The following is a 17282-nucleotide window of genomic DNA, read 5'->3' on the forward strand; positions in this document are numbered from 1 at the left end:
AGCCGTTACATATTTAAACACTTTAAACAAGAGAAGACGATAGGTCCTCTAGATTTGCGTAGTATTAGATCAAAAATCGTTCGATAATATTTAAAGACATTTGTATACAACATGAGGCCTACATTTGAGTATGCATATACTTGTACTTATGTCTAAACAGAAAATAAAATTAAAAAAACAAAAAACAATTCTGTAGAACTTGGCTTCTGAAGAATACAAACAGGGGGTAGGAAGCAAAATAGGGGGGAGGGGGGGAGTGGCTATTCAGGGAAGAGGCGTAACCATGGGTTCCATTTATTTTGGTACTTTGTGAAGCAGTCGTTTCTTTGGGCGTGTAGTTTTTCATAAGTGTTATGGTCAGACATTGTCTGGATGAGATCTGAGGAGGTAGGAGAGGTAGCGGTCTTCCAATTCCGTGCAATCAGAAGTTTGGCAACAAGTAGGATGTGGCAAGCCAGCTTCCTCATTGGGATGGGAAAGATCTTGTTATCTAGTAGATGGATAGCTAAGGCTGAGGATTTGGGGACTGTTATCCCCGTGATTCTTCTTAGTAGCTGGAAAGTTTCTTCCCAGAACCCTGCTAGTTTGGGGCAGCTCCAGAATATGTGGATAATGTTGCCCAGGTGGCCACATTGTCTCCAACAATGGTCCTCTACGTTAGGAAAGGCTCTGGCCAACGATGATGGAGTATAATACCACCTGGTCAGGACTTTAATATGTACTTCCAAAACATTGGCGTTGAGCGTGGCCTTGTTGGCCCATTCAAATGCCGACAGCCATTGGGTCAGCGTGAATTTTTTCCTCATGTCTCTTTCCCAATTGAGAAGGTGGACTTTTTTGGTATCTCCCATATCTCCAGAGAGAGCATTATAGCACATTCTCACAAGGGATCGAGACAGCGGGGAAGAGTCATTGAGTATCTTTATTAGTTCATTTGGAACCTTTACTTTCCAGAATTGGGTGGCTTGTAGTATGGATCGTATTTGGAGATATTTAAAGACGTCTTCTGAGGGGATATTGAATTGTTCTACTAGTGTCGGGAAGGGGAGAAGATCTTCAGATTGAAGTAAGTCTCCCAGGTTTAGAATGCCTCTCTCTTCCCATGTGTTAAGTTTTAGATCTGGAATCAGGAATTCCAGTGTTTTTAGTGGTATTTTATCAATCGCTTTTCCTGGGTGGTCTCTAATCTTTTGAGTGAGGAATGACCACGAGGATAGAGAGGCACGCATAGGAGGCGACATTAAGTGTAATTTCTGGACTGGTGGAAGCGAGGGAGCTAGAGAACCATATAAGGCTGCCAGGAGAAGGGATCTCATTGATTTGTTGTCTATCAGATGGGTTTCAATTTGAGGCCATCCTGTTTCTGAGGTTGATTTTACCCATTGTCTGGTTTGATTAATGTGGATTGCCTGGAGGTATGACCATAGATTAGGGACTCCCAGTCCTCCTTGCTTTCTATTAAGGTGGAGTATGGGGGCAGCGACTCTGGGCCTCCTTCCTTTCCATATGAAAATCGCAAGTTGCTTTTGAAATTTTGAGATCTCAACTTTAGGGATCGGAAGAGTAAGGGTACGAAAGAGATAGAGGATTTTAGGGAGGATTAACATTTTATATAAGACTACTCGGCCTAGCCAAGAGGGTTCTTTGTCTGCAAGGGATTTCAGCTCCTTTTGAAGTTCCTCCATCAAGGGGGAGAAGTTAGCGGAGATAGTATCATTGATTGGGAAAGATAGTTTGATTCCTAAATATGGAATATTTTTATCCTGCCAGTGGAAGGGGAATTCTTCAAGTATGTCTTTTTTTAGGGATTTGTCTATATTAATTCCTAGAATCTGTGTTTTATCTGTATTTAGGCTATAATATGAGGTTTTGCTAAATTGTTGGATTGTCTCGTGTACCTCTCTTAATGAAGCTATGGGGTCTGTTAAAAGAAGCAAAACATCATCAGCAAAAAGGCTTATTTTGTGTTGCCTGAGGCCTGCATGGATCCCTTTTATATTTGGGTTTAATCTGATGGCCTCAGCGAACGGCTCCATAACCATTACGAATAATAGTGGGGACAGGGGGCATCCCTGACGTGTTCCATTCGATATATGAAACGGTTTAGAGAAGACACCATCCACCAAGACCTCAGCGGAGGGGGAGCTATATAATGCCCCTATGGCTCCAAGAATATTTCCCCCAAAGCCAAATTTCTTCAGAGTGGCGAAGGCGAACTCCCAGTGAAGCCTGTCAAAGGCTTTTTCCGCATCTAAAGCCAGGAGCAGAGCTGGGGTACGGTTCGCCTCCGCCACTGTCATGAGATTGAGGACCCTCCTGGTGGCATCAGACGCCTGTCTCCCCCTAGTGAACCCCACTTGATCGGTGTGCATTATTTGTGGAAGTACGTTTAATAGTCGTTGGGCTAACAGTTTAGAATAGATCTTTGTGTCGCAGTTCAATAGAGAGATAGGTCTGAAATTTGCGGGGGAGTCTAATTTTTTACCTAGTTTGGGGATGGTGACTATAGTGGCCTTGAGCATCTCTTCTGGTAATTTCCCACAAGAAATGGCTTTATTGAAGGTTTCTGATAGATAAGGGGCCAGGTCCAGGGAGAAATCCTTATAGTATTCGTTGGAGAAGCCACCTGGACCTGGAGCCTTGTGTGCTTTTAATGTCTTGATTACTTTTTGGACCTCCAAGGCAGTAGTGGGGACATTTAAGGTGTTAAGTTGTTCTATTCTGATAGGTGGGAGATTAACTTTTCCAAGAAAGGTATTAATTTGCTGGATGTCGGGTTGGAGAGTGGAGGGGTCATTTTTCAGGTTGTAGAGTCTGGAGTAATAGTTGCTAAACTCATCTGCTATGTCCTGAGGGTGAGAGATTTTTGCTTCAGAGCCATCTTGTTTGGTGAGGTAGGGGATTTTAGCTGGTGCTTGGCGTTTTTTCGCTAGTTTGGCCATGAGGCTTAAAGGTTTGTTAAATAATGTGTAGTAGTTCATCTTGGATAGTTTGGCTAATTTATCGAAATCTTCAATTAATGCTCGGCGGATTGTGAGACGGAGATTCATCAGTTCCTTATGGAGCGCTATTGAGGGGGAGGTTTGTAGATTTTGTTCTGTAGTAGATATTCGTGCAAGGGTATTGTTTATGAGACGCTGTTTTTCTTTCTTGTGGTGTGAGTTTATTTTAATTAAGATGCCTCGGATGTACGCTTTATGCGCACACCAGGTGGAAAAAATGTTTGTGTCTATATTTGCATCAATTGAAAAATATTCAGTTAGAGATTCCTTAATTATTGAGTTGTTTTGGGGGATTCTCATGAGCGGGATGTTAATTTTCCAATTTCTGGGCGCTAGATTGGAATTTGCAGTTTTTAAGGTGAGGAAGATTGGGGCATGATCCGACCAGGATGTGTGGCCGATTTCGGCGTGTGAGATGGCAGGAAGGGTCCATCTGTCGACCAGAAAGAGGTCAATTCTGGAGAAGGATCTATGTCTGGGGGAATAGAAGGTGTACTCTCTAGATGACGCGTTGAAACACCTAAATGTATCATAAAGCGCTTGCTTATGGAGCCATGGGGCTAGTGTAGGGGATGTTCTATCGGAAGTACCGGTAGAGTCCAATCGTTTGTCAGGGATAATATTGTAGTCTCCACACATTATAAGTTTGCCTACGTGTATTTTACGTATTTCTCTGAGGGTTTTATTTAGAAAAGAGATTTGTGATGCGTTTGGTGCGTATAAATTTACTAGGGTTACTTGAATGTTGTTAAAAAGCCCGACTAGGATTATGTATCTTCCTTGCGTGTCAATTACTTGTTGAATGAGGGTAAAGTTTATGATATCTTTAATTGCAATTATAACCCGGCTTTTTTCCTTTCAGAGCAGGACAGGAAGATGTTTGGGAATTTTTTATGGGTAAACTGAGGTCGAGAGGAGTTTGCAAAATGCGATTCCTGAAGGCATAGGATGTCTGTTTTATTTTGGATTGCATCTTTCCAGACCGCTGATCTTTTATAGGGGGAATTTAGCCCTTTGGTATTTAAAGAACATATTTTGATCGCCATACTGGATATACCATGAGATTAAAGAATTTAGGAACCCTGGTGTTTTTGCCACTTTTAGGAAAGTAAGGAGGGGGAAAGGGGATATACACATATATAACTGAAACAGCTGGCCAAAATTGCCAAACAATGTGGTCACATGAGGGAGTAACTGTCGGTTCAGGTCTCAGTGACCTAACGAGGGTATAGGAAAGTGACAGGAACAAGTCCCATCTGGCAGGTTCCAGTACCTGCATCTTCCTGGGGGGGAAAAAGTTCACCTGACGTTGGAGTACCCTCCAATCTCTTTAATGAGTAAGGTACTGGTTCAGCGGGGTGGGGGGGGGGGGGGCTGTGAATTCTTGTGAGGAATTCCAGGAGGTTCAATGGTGTTTTTTCCTTGAGGATTGCTTGAAATAGGGATGCCCCAGGCTGCAAGAGTCTTTTCTCCTTCCTCTGGGTAGTTAAAGACAATCACAGCTCCCTCCTTGCGCAGAATTAGTTTTGTGGGAAAGCCCCATTTGTATAAGATTTTTTCCCTTCTAAGAGCAGTAGTTATATGTGCAAATGTTTTTCTGGTTTGTATCGTGGCGGGAGATAGGTCAACAAATAGTTGGATGTTCGCAAATTGCGGCGGGAGATCGGACACCTTGCGAGAAGCGAACATGAGAGCCTCCTTAATGTGAAAAAAATGGATCCTCGCGATGACGTCACACGGGACATTTTCGGGGAGAAATTTTGGCTTTTGAAGGCGGTGGGCTCTATCAATGATAAGCTCCTGAGTAGGAGAAGATGGAAGCAGGTGTTTCATTAGCTGTGTTAAAAAGTCCTTCAACTCTGATGGGCTGACTTTTTCAGGGATGCCTCTGAACTCAATATTGTTCCGCCTGTTGCGGTCTTCTAAGTCAGCCATCTTTGTTTTTATTTGGGCCACTTCGTCTTCCAGAGCGTAATGCGCGTCGATTAGCGTATTGTGGGAGTGGGTTAGTTCCTCCATTTTATGTTCTATGTGAGTGGTTCTTTCTTCCACTTCGGATAGTGAGGAGTTAATTGAGGCGGAAAGGGTGTTAAAGTCTTCCCACATAGAGTTTCTTAATGCCAGTAGCATTTCTTTAATGAAGGCCTCTGAAGCGGGTTGACTGGAGGATGGGAGCGTTTCAATAAGCTCTGTACTGCCTGTTGGGGGTAGTAGTATGTGAGCTGCGACCTCCAGCCTAGGTCTCCTCTTATCTGGGCTGGCTGTGGGAGAGTGTCCATTATCTGTGCCTGCCATGAGGTTGGGCGCCATTTTGGGAGAGTGGGGGCTATTGTGTGTAGTGGATGCCGCTGCATCACTCACCTCTCCTGACGCTGAAGGCGAACGGGCATCTCCTGAAGCGGCTCCTGGGCTTTCCGGCAGTCTTCTCTGTCTCCTCGGAGTCTCGGAGGGAGCTTCGTTTGTAGCTGCAGAGGAGGAGGGGGGCGCGGGGGTGAGAGCGGCCGCTGACTCTCTCCGGCTGCCGCGCGCTGAGAAGAAGTCGGCGACCTGCTGCGGGGATGGTTTCACCGGCTTTCGTCGGGTCATGGCTGCGGGGGAGGAAGTCTGCGGGATCTTTCTAGCAGTGAAAGTCCCGCTGATGCTATTTTTGTAGCTGTGGAGGGTTCGTCCGGGATGGAACTCAAGCTGGTGCGTCCGTCTCGGGCTTCAGTCAGGCCACGCCCCCATTTGGGACCTTTTTTGAGGGATTTTAATACCTTTTACATTAATCGAGGCTAAATGTATATCAGCCATGGATAAATTTTGTAGGGGATAGTTTTAGGCAAATAGTGTCAGCAGAACTGTCATGAGAATTCCAAACACACAAAAAAAGAAACATATAACCATAACAGCTGGTCTTTGTTGGACCAGTAACAAATGAAATTATTATAACCTTTTGCTGCTAGACCAGGTTTGGGGACATTGTCCTTACTGGAACCAGATTATCAAGCAGAAATTAAAGAGTTTGCAGGGACGTGGAGTAGCGTAGAAGAGAGGGCCATGACTCCCAACGTAGTCTGTAGATTCTGTGGGTATAAGAAAGTTAAAGGGAAACAGAAGCATATAGACAACATATCAACTATGAGGCAGACAGTGAGATCAAAAAGGAAGAGGCAGCAACACGAAGCGTCTCTTGTAAAGTTATTTAGTAGATTGTTCAAGTATCGTCGTTGGGCGGGCCTCTTCTGGGAGGTTTGTTTGGGCTTGTGTCATGAGTGCGGGATTTTTTGGTTTTACGCGGAGTTGCTGATGACCAGTTCTCACAGGTTGGAAGAGTGGGAAGATTCAAGAGATTCTCAGCCGTGGTCCAGTCTGGTATTTGGATATTGCTTAGGTCTAGCTTGGACAGGATGTGTGGTAGGTCCTCGGGAGTTCTTATGGTCCATGTCCTGTTGGTACCGGATATAGCCAGGCCGAAGGGGAATAGCCATTTGTAGACTATAGCTTTGTCTCTCAGAGCTTTGGTTAACCCTTTCCAATCCAATTTGTATCCTGGTTTTCCTAGGGGGCTTACTCTTTTTCTGCCATTATACAACAGCGCTATCTGCTGGCTAAAGCCAATACTGCATGGGGTGACAAATTGGATAGGCTCCGACAGCAGAGAGGCTGGCAATATACAGTAAGAGAACCCCAACAGACGTCTTCCAACATCGTAGCTGTACAGCCTTAAATCATGTCTTCAGACAGTGGATTGGAAAGGGTTAAAGGCTGGAGTTGTCTTCTGAGGTCAAGAGTCAATCTGGATAGATCTTGGAATATCATGAGCTCCTTGTCATCATATTCTATCTTTTTCGCTAGTCTAGCTTTATGTAGGATTTCTTCTTTAATTTTGAAGCTTTGCAAGCAACAGAGTATGTCCCTTGGTTTGTCTGCATTGATTGATCTTGGTCTGAAGTCACAATGTGCTCTCTCAATGCCCAGGTCGAGACCTTCAGTTTTGTTCAACAGTTCTGTGAAAATAGCTGTTAGCGCTGTTGGTATTTCTTTATCTGAGATCGACTCTGGGATTTTCGAGGTCATCAATTTGCAGTTTCTGAAAGTAAGCTTCTTTTTGTTTATCAACAAGAATCTCCGTCACCCTCATGGAATGGTGCGTCATTTGTGTGTAGTTGTCCTCCAAGGTTTGTACTCTTGAATAAATTTGTTTGACGTCCTTTCTTAATTCTGAAATTTCTTCTTTTATTGTCTGGGTGAATTCCCTGAAGAGATCTCTCATGTACTCTTTGGTGTTTAGTGCTTTAATGTAATTTGTCAGGTTTGACTCATCTTGTGTGCGCACTTCCTCCTCTGAGTCGCTGTCTAAGTCTGAAGGTAAGGCCAACATAGTAGTATTTTTGTCTTCTTCTATGGTAGTTTTTGTTCTTGTAGGTTTTGAGCAATCAGGTGTAAGTCTTTTGGTAATTTTTTCGTATTCAAGTGATTTGTTAGGTGTTTTAGAACTTTTGTTTGCTTCCGTATTGGTGCTCTTGGTATTCTTTCTCATTGTATTTGTTTCCTAATGTCACTACGCTGGGAGGAGGGTGTATTTTTTGTTCACATTGGTGGAGAGTTGTTTAGCGGATGCTTTGCGGGGTGGGCCACTTTCCCGGTCTAGCGGTCTTTATTATAGGAGGGGAAAAGTGGGTAAGACAATTTCGTTGTTTGAGAGATATATTTGTGAGACCGAAATTTTCTTTGCCAGTCGGGCTAAAATTCGGCTTTATTTAGTGGATTCAGTATGCTTTGAAGAAGGGATGAATAGGAGTTCAGGTCCTGTTTTACCAGTTTTGACCACTAGATGACGCTGTGGTATGTTTAACTGTGGACTGCAGTGTATGTTAGAGGAACCTGCTGTGGTCTGAGAGTCCTGGGAAGCAAGCCTCTGTTCTTCAGCTGGACCCCAAAATAGTGAGTACTGCTGTGGAGTGGAATTTTAACTCAGAGTCCTCCTTTTATTTTTGCCTGGTGAAGGTGGGCTGGGGTTGTAGCTTCCTCCCTGTCCCTCTTTAATGCTCCCTCTTTAGTGCTTTCTACAGTCTGGCTGTTTTACAGTTTGGCTGTCTTGCAGGACAGTCTGTTTGCCTCGGGGGGGGAGGAGGGGGGAGCAAGATGGCTGTTATATCGGAAGGGGACAGGGACTGAACGACGGTCTTCAAGTGTGCCCGCCTGTAGTGCCCTGCTAATCGCCGCTTCTGAGGAGTCGGGGGGTGGGGGATGCCAGCAGAGGGTCCGGCCCGGCAGGGGGCCACCCAAGGAGAGTGAGTTGCGGGCCGGCGGCGGCGTATTCAGAGGGAGCCGTGGTGGGAGTGCGGGCTCCAAGTGTAGTGGAGCCTCCCCTCTATGAGCATGAGGGAATTACCTTGCGCCGCTCTCCCCTGTCTGAGGCTCCGCGGGCGATCTCCTCCAGGTGTCTCCAGGCGCGGGTACCGTCGGGTCGGGCAGTGGGTGAGCGCTACTGTGCAGGGCCGCGGTGAGCTGTGATGTATGCTGCTCATGACATCATGACCAGACTGGCCAACCAGGACTTGTCCTGCAGAGTCAATAGCCAATCCATCTCGGTCTATACCGGTGATAGCTTCTCTTCAGATAGTATGCCTAGCTTTAGGCTGTCAAAGGAAATATCCTGGTGGAATATTTAAAAGATACAGGAAGTCTTAAGTAGAATATGTTTATAGAATTATATGTGGCATGATGTAATTAATTAAAAGAACTTATTGCATATTAATATTTTTCTCATTTAGATGATGGAGCTGAAGGAGGAGGTACAACTTCAGGAGAAACTCCTGCCGAAACTCCAGAAGAAAAATCTGAATCCTCTTGAGAAAGAGATAAATGGAATGAACCTTCTTTGATGGACAAAGAACCTAAGTTATCACTTGGCTATGAGCGGACTATGCAACACTTTGTATGGGAATAATATATCTCTTACTGTAGTACTTATCTCTCTTGAATAGATATATTTTCTACTCTAGATGGAGAAACAACCGTCTTAAGGAACATTTTAAGAAAGAGATATGTGACAATGAATGTTCTTTGGGCTGTATTTTATAAAACCTATTGTCTAAAATTAAGCTACAGCCTATAAAACAATAGCCAGTGGAGTAGTATCAGGTATTGTTTTATTGTTTGTATTCTTCAATATAAGTAAAGAACAGTAATAGTTTGGTGTTCAGTATACTTAGGAAGATGTTTCATGAGTAATGCCACCATGTCTCATAGATTATGTTTCCATGTAAATCACTACAGGAATTAGGTCACCTCAAAATACTGCTCCAGAATTACTGTCTATCTCTGAAAGGAGAAATACATAAAGGCAACCATGCTCCCAGTGCCTTAATGTCATTAGTTTTATATGTGACAATCTCATAACCTGAAATCTGAGCCCGTGTAACTCATACCACATGCAAAATTGGTGGAACAGTAGCCAGCAGCAAAGTTGCATCTTTGTGTGTCAATTTGTCAACTAATGTAGCAATGTATGTAGTTTGAGTTGTTTGATATGAAAATAAAAATGATATTGTCATTGCTGCTGTCATGTCGAACTTGTAATGTTAATGCACGCTCCTCAGGGATGAATGATTATCCAAGAAATTGTTATTAAACTGTTTATCTGCCTAACAAGATCATAGCTATAAATAAAACACTGATTTCTAAGCAAGATGAACACATTTACATGAGGCATTGCTAAACCCAGCTGGGAGTAACATTCTGTGCAGATGCTGTACATCTGCTAATAATTCAAAACACAGTGTGTCTAGAGAAAGAGAAGTGGAACATGGCATTGTCTTATGTAACGACTGAATTGTAATCCCAATACATGTATGTAACAGATGCCATAAATAACCTTAAAACTCAATGGGGGAAATTTACTAAACCTAGCATTTGCGCTGCCGGATTTAGTATTATCTCCTTCAATGCACGGCACACCTCTTCATATATTCAGCGCATCCCGGCAGCTCTGTGTGCATTCCTAGGTTTAACCTGGTGCATATTACTGGTATAATTCAAGGGCTCAGTCAGACGAGCGCTTTGTGTTGCGCATGTTTTTTGCGTTTGTGATTCGCATCTATTAGAACCATTGCTTTTCAGTGGCAGGGGTCAAATGGTCAAAAAATAGGACAGCGAATTGCAAAACGCAAGTAACTGCGGCATCAGGATTTTTTGGATGTGGCCAATGGGGCTGGTGGCAGCAGCGGTGGCTCCATTGACAACATATAGAGAATATCGCGATCCTCTGCCACAGCTGTGAAAGCTGTGGCCAAGGATTTCTTCATCTCTGCAGGGAGTCCCCTCATCACGGAACAGTATGACAGCACTGCCACAGTGTGCAGTGACAAGGAGACTCCCCGTGGGGATAAAGAATCACCTGTGCCACAGGAGCGTGATATTTTCCCATTGCTTTTAATGAGAGAGGCTAAATTCCATGAATAGCTGAGCGATGCCTCTAATTGGCTGAGTGCAGGGACCAATCAAAGGTAGTGCTCAGCTGTAATTCAATGGCTGAGCGCTGCCTCTGATTGGTCACAACGCTCAGCCAATCAGAGGCAGCCCTTTCAACAGGCAGAGATATTAAATCCCCGCCTGCTGAAAGAACTTCAGAGCAATTCAGGAGGACAAGTGGCTAGATGTTCCTGAGCCCCGGCAGTGGCAGAGAGGTGAGTGTGTGTGTATATATATATACATATATATTTATGTATTTTTGTATCATTATTATTATTATTTTACACATTCTAGGGATGATTTTCAGGGAAAGGCTTATATTTAAATCCCTTCCCCGAAAATCACTGCAGGGGTTGTGACAGTGCTGTCACAGTGTTCAGTGATGAGAGAACTTCCCGCAGAGATGAAATCCTTCAGTCTTGATGCTAGGAGTTCTGAAGCCTTTTTTGATAGTCCCGAATCTCATGCTAAATCATTCAGCTCATGCTGATCAAATCCCTTACAAACTAAGTCATCTTCAATTTCAAAATCTCCATCATTGCTGTTACTTAGTTCTTCAGCATAATCATGTTCTTCAAGAGAGGGCAGTTCAACGAAAACTGGCAGAAAACCGCCAAACCATAGGTATACAAAATGTCAGCTTATCACGTGTCCCCTTTGTCCACATCCATAAACTCTCAACACACCGTTTGCACACCTTGTGAGAGGCCCGAGACTTATATTGGTCACCAAGTTTCACTTGGAAATATGCAAAATAGGTTTGCTTGACAAATCAGCTGTTGTTTACCTTTTGACTGGGAATGGTGAAACTGCCACAGATATAGCAAAAGGAATCAGGGCCGTTTAGGCACTTACGACGAGAAATAGCAGATGCAGACATGATCTGAAGGAAAGGAAATAAGTGCGTAAATAAAAAAATAAATGTTGCCAATTCTCTATATAGAATGGAACACAGCTCTTGTGCCATTCTATATAGCTCCTCACCACACTGCCGCACATGTAACTGAATAGCCTAGACAAATAATAATCCTCCACCCCTCCTCACTCGATTGAGGTTCGCACTTGGCCAATAGGAGAACACTAGTTCTTCACTTGACCTAGGCTTGGGATGTCTGGGATGATTTAGTAAATCCTGCACTGAGCAGGGGGTTGGACCCGATGACCCTGGAGGTCCCTTCCAACTCTACCATTATATGATTGTATGATAGGCTTGAGTAATCGCATTAAAAGAAGCTGTAGAGAAAAAACCTGATGTGATAGAAGAAAACGGTATTAGTGTATCTTGACGCCACCAGGAAGCTAGGGATTTGACAGGAGAAACACCTCTCGCTCGCCATTGGGTGACTTCTCAAAGGTGCTAGCAGCACGCTGAGTATTGATTGTTGGCTGCAGTGAATGCTTAGGGTTAGGAATGTATACCTGTAGCCTTAAATTATAAACAGTTTATGCTTCCATGTTACACGTGTAACATGGAAGCATTTACAAGTAATAATGTAAGGCTACAGGTATACATGCCTAACCCTAAGCATTTACGGCAGCCCACAATCAATAGATACTGCCGTGGATCTGCTGCCACTGGCGTGAACCACTGCAGGGAGAGTCTCTGCCTGCATCACATATCAGGGACAAGCGAACACACAGAACAGCACCAGCGTGAACCGGGCACAGGAGGCGGGAGGGCACCTTAGAAGTTCCGTAGCAGCTGAGATCTGAAGCATCCTGCGTTCAATGCATGTGAGTAAAGAGAAGGAGCGAGGAGCACAGCGCAGGAGCCATCACAGCAGAAGCGGCTAGCAGACGCCCGGGTACATTACCGTAGCAGCGGGGAGCAGAGGGCCGGGGAAGCAGCAGAAGAGGAGAGTCCAGCAGAACGGGAGCGGGGAGCAGAGGGCTGCAGATGCTACACCAGCACCGCCGAGAACAGCACAGCTACTGCCAGATGAGGGGCAGAAACGGTACTGCAGGAGCGACGAGCATTGCAAATGAGCAGGTAGCCTGCGAGCATGGACACACTGGCCTGCCAGGACCTGTAGGCAAGCCTTACTTAGCAGCCAATCAGGTAGAGGGGGCGTCACCCCCCATTTCACTCTTGACTCCACCAGGACTTCTTAGTGGCGTCAAGATACACTAATACCGAAGAAAACTAACTACATTTTTGAAATCTACTAGGCTATTGTAGTCCAGATCTCCTGAAAAACTAAAGTCAACAAAAATTTCGTTCAAAATTGTTCCCCAATGTTATATATAAATCTGTTGGTCCAGGATGACCATGCCCCCTCCCAACAAGCCACACCCACTTTTCAAAAGTGGCAAGGCTGGTGCTGAAAACTAAGAATTTTTTTGTGTAAATACCTGTTTTCAAAACAATTAGTGACTTTCTTTACGCCAGAAAGGGGCATGTAAGTTTTCATAAATGTGATTCAATGTTTGTCTTGTATAAATCTAGAGATGAAACTCATAAAGGAAAAGGTTATACAGTTCATTATCAAATGTCTAAATTATACTGAATTTGGAACGAGGCATTTGATTATAGTTTAGTTTTGGGCATAATGAGCTTCTCGTACTTGGTTTCATTATGCTAATAATTATACTACTACCTATAACATCCTTCCATTAAAGTCTCTCTTTTCCTATACTGTATACGTGTAACCATGTAATCTGTCATATCATAATCTCCAGTAGTTGCATCCTTTAGCGCTTTTTACAGTTTGGATTTGTAGCATATTTGGCCATCAAAATACTTCTTTAGTTTCCTCAGCACAAGGTCAATACACAACTCCATCAAACCATGAACGATCAGGGTTGGCTACAACTAAAGAGGACTTATAGGACATAACAGTTCCATTGGAATGTATGTCTATTTGGTAAAGATGAGCAGTCCCCATAAAATAATGATTCTGGAGTGTTCAATCTTAGAATACTATATTGTACCATTCTTTTACTATTACTCCTGAAAATGCAAGAATAAATTGGAAAGTGGGTGTAACCATTGGCAATAAGGTGTGTCCATGCACAATCTGAAAACTGTAAGATCAGTGCTGGCAATATCCAAGTATACACTACAGATCATTAATTTTAACACATTACCCAAATTGTCAATGTTCCAGAAATGAACAAAAGAAGCTAGTGTGCAATGAATATGGTTTTATTTAGGCAAATAAATAATTACTATGATCAGGGCTGAGGGTGCATACTTTGATGAGAGAAAAAATAAGAAAATCAAGACTTAATTCACTTGTAAAAAATGTACATGAGTACAAGTTTATTTGCCTTATTTGTGGTTTATTGAAATTAATGAGCTGTTATGTATAGAAACGTATCATATTCATAAGGGTAATGGTAAACTCAGAGTGCGAAAAAGAAGAGCTCCAGCCATGTAAGTACATGAGGAATACACATAACTATGAAAACAGGCATATCAGGAACGGAGACAGATCCCCTTTAAAGTATACCTGCAATTTTCTTACAGGTGGATATTTAGGATATGTCCTAAATTGCCATTCTGACAGTACAGTAGTGGTGGGACTTTCTCTCTCACAATTCCCATGTTGCCTTGCAATACCCTGCTCCAATAAGCTGCAAGCCATCATCAGAATGCCTGCCACTTTTTGCACGTAGTAACCAGCACTTTCCCCTTGTCCCTGTTACTACAGAAGCTAAGTGCCTAAAGACAGGCAATAGATTACAAAAGTCCTAGAAGAGAGACCCGAAGTGGTAACCACTTGAAACTTTTCTGTGTAAAAGATGTGTTTTTTGACAAATATTTTGCTCAAAAATTGCACCGTGTCTTATACACGGATGTAAGTTTTTGTTGGAAATAATCTGATGAAAACTTACATGAATGTCGGCTGCAAGGTACGGGTGTACGAGAGCTCTTAGGGCTCCATCACACTACCGGAGCAGGGAGGCAGAGCAGCAGCGTGGAGAAGCAGGGCAGCGACGTGGAGAAGCAGGGCAGCGGTGCAGCTAGGTGAGTATACCTGCACCCTCACACATACACACTACACACACATATACATTAAACACACAGCACATATACAGCACATATATACATACAACACAGTCTACTCACCAGCCGTCTCCTCTCAGCGTTGCCCAGCCGGTCTTCTGTCTCCTGCACTTGGTCCCCATAGCAACCTGTAAACAACCTCTCGCAAGACAGTGGGGGCGCTGTGAAGAGCTACATAGACCTGTGGGGCAGCGCGGAGAGGACAGCCCGATGAGTATAACAGGGACCTATAGTGGGATTTGAACATAAAACAGTGCTATGTACTTTTTTTTGTTTAAAATCTTTTTTCTTAATTTTGGGTGGGAAAGTAGGGTGTGTGTCTTATACACAGGGGCATCCTATACACAGAAATATACGGTACATTACAAGATTGATGATACTTGGGCCTCCCTCGCACAGGCGTTTTTTCCAGCCTTTAGCGCTGCGTTAAACGCTGTACAACGCTACCATTCATTTCAACAGGGCTGCTCACACAAGCGTTAAAATGCAGCATTTTTAACACCACAATTTAGATCAATGCATGTTGTATTTTGGGGTGTTTCAGCGTTTTTAAAAAATCTAATTTTATTAGAGCATATCAAGAATATACATAACAAAAGAGTGCAACACATGACTTTTTCCATATAGATGTACAACTAAATGTATGTGTATAATTTTTAAATGACACACTCTTATACATCCTTGAATATTGGACATACAACAACAATGAGATAATCATGTACAAATATTAACAACTTGACCATACCAGTCAAACTAATTAACAAAAACAATCATCACAGATGTTCAAAAGCAAAAAAAAGAGCTTTGATAAGAGCAATGATCATAGCCAATTACTACGTCATGTCCCTTTTACTCTGTGTTGTTTGTGGTTCACCTCTTCGCTGACCACCCAGCCCTGAGCTGACCCCCGAGACCCATGTCAGCCAAGGTTCACATAATTTTACAACTGTTTCTTGTGAACATGCTGTGCGCCGCCCATTGAAATGAATGGGTAGCATTTTCAACGCTGCTGAAAACGTGGCACAACTTGGTACTATGAGTGCCCTGTTGGCTAAAATCCCTAGAAGACTGGAAAGAATGAACAAGTGGTGATATCTAGCTAAACATCATTTTTCCACTGCTGTTAACAGTAGTCTATGTTAGGCCTGTTCATTGCCTAGGTGCATGACTTATCATAATTAATGTCTGTTTTATTTTGATGACTGGTTGGTGAATATTGTACTTGATAGAGACTCATAGCGAATGGGTCTTCTAAGATTTATAAGTTGTACATATATATATGTACAAATCTGTATCATGTGTTTTCCATAGTAACGGTTATCTCATGTGGAGAAGAGGGCACCTTTGGGCCTTAAGCTTTAGGATAGGGGTTTAGCTGCAACCTTTTCAATTATGTGTATATATGTATATCAGCACTTTTACTTCTTGTGTAATTATATAAACAAAAATTGGAAAGGTTGCAGCTCTACTCTGATCCTAAAGCTTGAAGGCCCAAAAGCGCCCTCTTCTTCACACTGGGAGATCGGTACTATGAAAAACACATGATAGATAGTGTTATAGATTTGTCATCTGGATCCAGGAGCTTCTAGTTACATTACTGTGAAAGAATCCAATGGTGGACAAATGAACAGGGCAAACATGGCAATTGAGCATTCATGAGAGAGGCAAAAAAGAAAACTTGCAGGAGAAAATAGATGCCTATGTGCCTCAAAAGCAAAATAAAAAGTATATTAGTAATAATCTTCTTTATTTATATTTCACAGCACTTTACAATCCAGAGCATACATATCTAAACAAAATCAAACATTACATAGTAACAAACCAATTAGTTGTTCTGACAGTGGGAGTAAGAGTTCTGCTTCTAAGAGCTTAAAATCTAGGAGCAAGTAGAAATTACAAGAGATGTAAATGTGCTTATTTTGCACAATGGGCCAGCTATACTAAACAGGGTAGTACATATGAAGCTGCATGAGTCAGTTACTCAGAATTTATACTCTACAAAGGAAGGAAATGGTAGGTGATGGTTGAAGCTGCTCATATAGTGGTGTCAGCAGGTCTACGGTAGGTTGTAGACCTTTCTAAAGAGGTAGGTTTTCAGGTTCTTTTTGAAGCTTTCCAAGGTGGCATAGAGTTTGATGTGTTGCAGTAACTGGGATGTTCCAGAGTATGGGTGACGCATTTGGAGAAATCCTGGAGATGATTTTGTGAGCAGCAGACTAGAGGGGAGCAGAGTAGGAGGTCTTGCAAAGATTGGAGATTAAGTGTGGGGTGAGGTATCAGGAGATGAGGTTGGAGATAAGTGGAGAGGACAGGTTGTTGATGATGATTTGAATAGGATTCTCTGTACAGTGGGTATGCAGAGGGGAGAAGCAGGAGAGTAACAAGGATAGGTGGATTAATCGGGAAGCAGATTTCAGGATGGATTGGAGTGGTGTAAGGGTGCTTATTAGAGATGAGCGAACGTACTCGTCCGAGCTTGATACTCGTTCGAGTATTAGCGCGTTCGAGATGCTCGTTACTAGAGGCGAGCACCACGCGATGTTCGAGTTACTTTCACTTTCATCTCTGAGACGTTAGCGCGCTTTTCTGGCCAATAGAAAGACAGGGAAGGCATTACAACTTCCCCCTGCGACGTTCAAGCCCTATACCACCCCCCTGCAGTGAGTGGCTGGCGAGATCAGGTGTCACCCGAGTATATAAATCGGCCCCTCCTGCGGCTCGCCACAGATGCATTCTGACAGAGATCAGGGAAAGTGCTGCTGATGCCGGAGCTGCTATAGGGAGAGTGTTAGGATTGATTTTAGGCTTCAAGA

The sequence above is a fragment of the Eleutherodactylus coqui genome, chromosome 1 (assembly GCF_035609145.1).
Source record: "Eleutherodactylus coqui strain aEleCoq1 chromosome 1, aEleCoq1.hap1, whole genome shotgun sequence".
In the NCBI taxonomy this organism is placed as follows: Eukaryota; Metazoa; Chordata; class Amphibia; order Anura; family Eleutherodactylidae; genus Eleutherodactylus; species Eleutherodactylus coqui.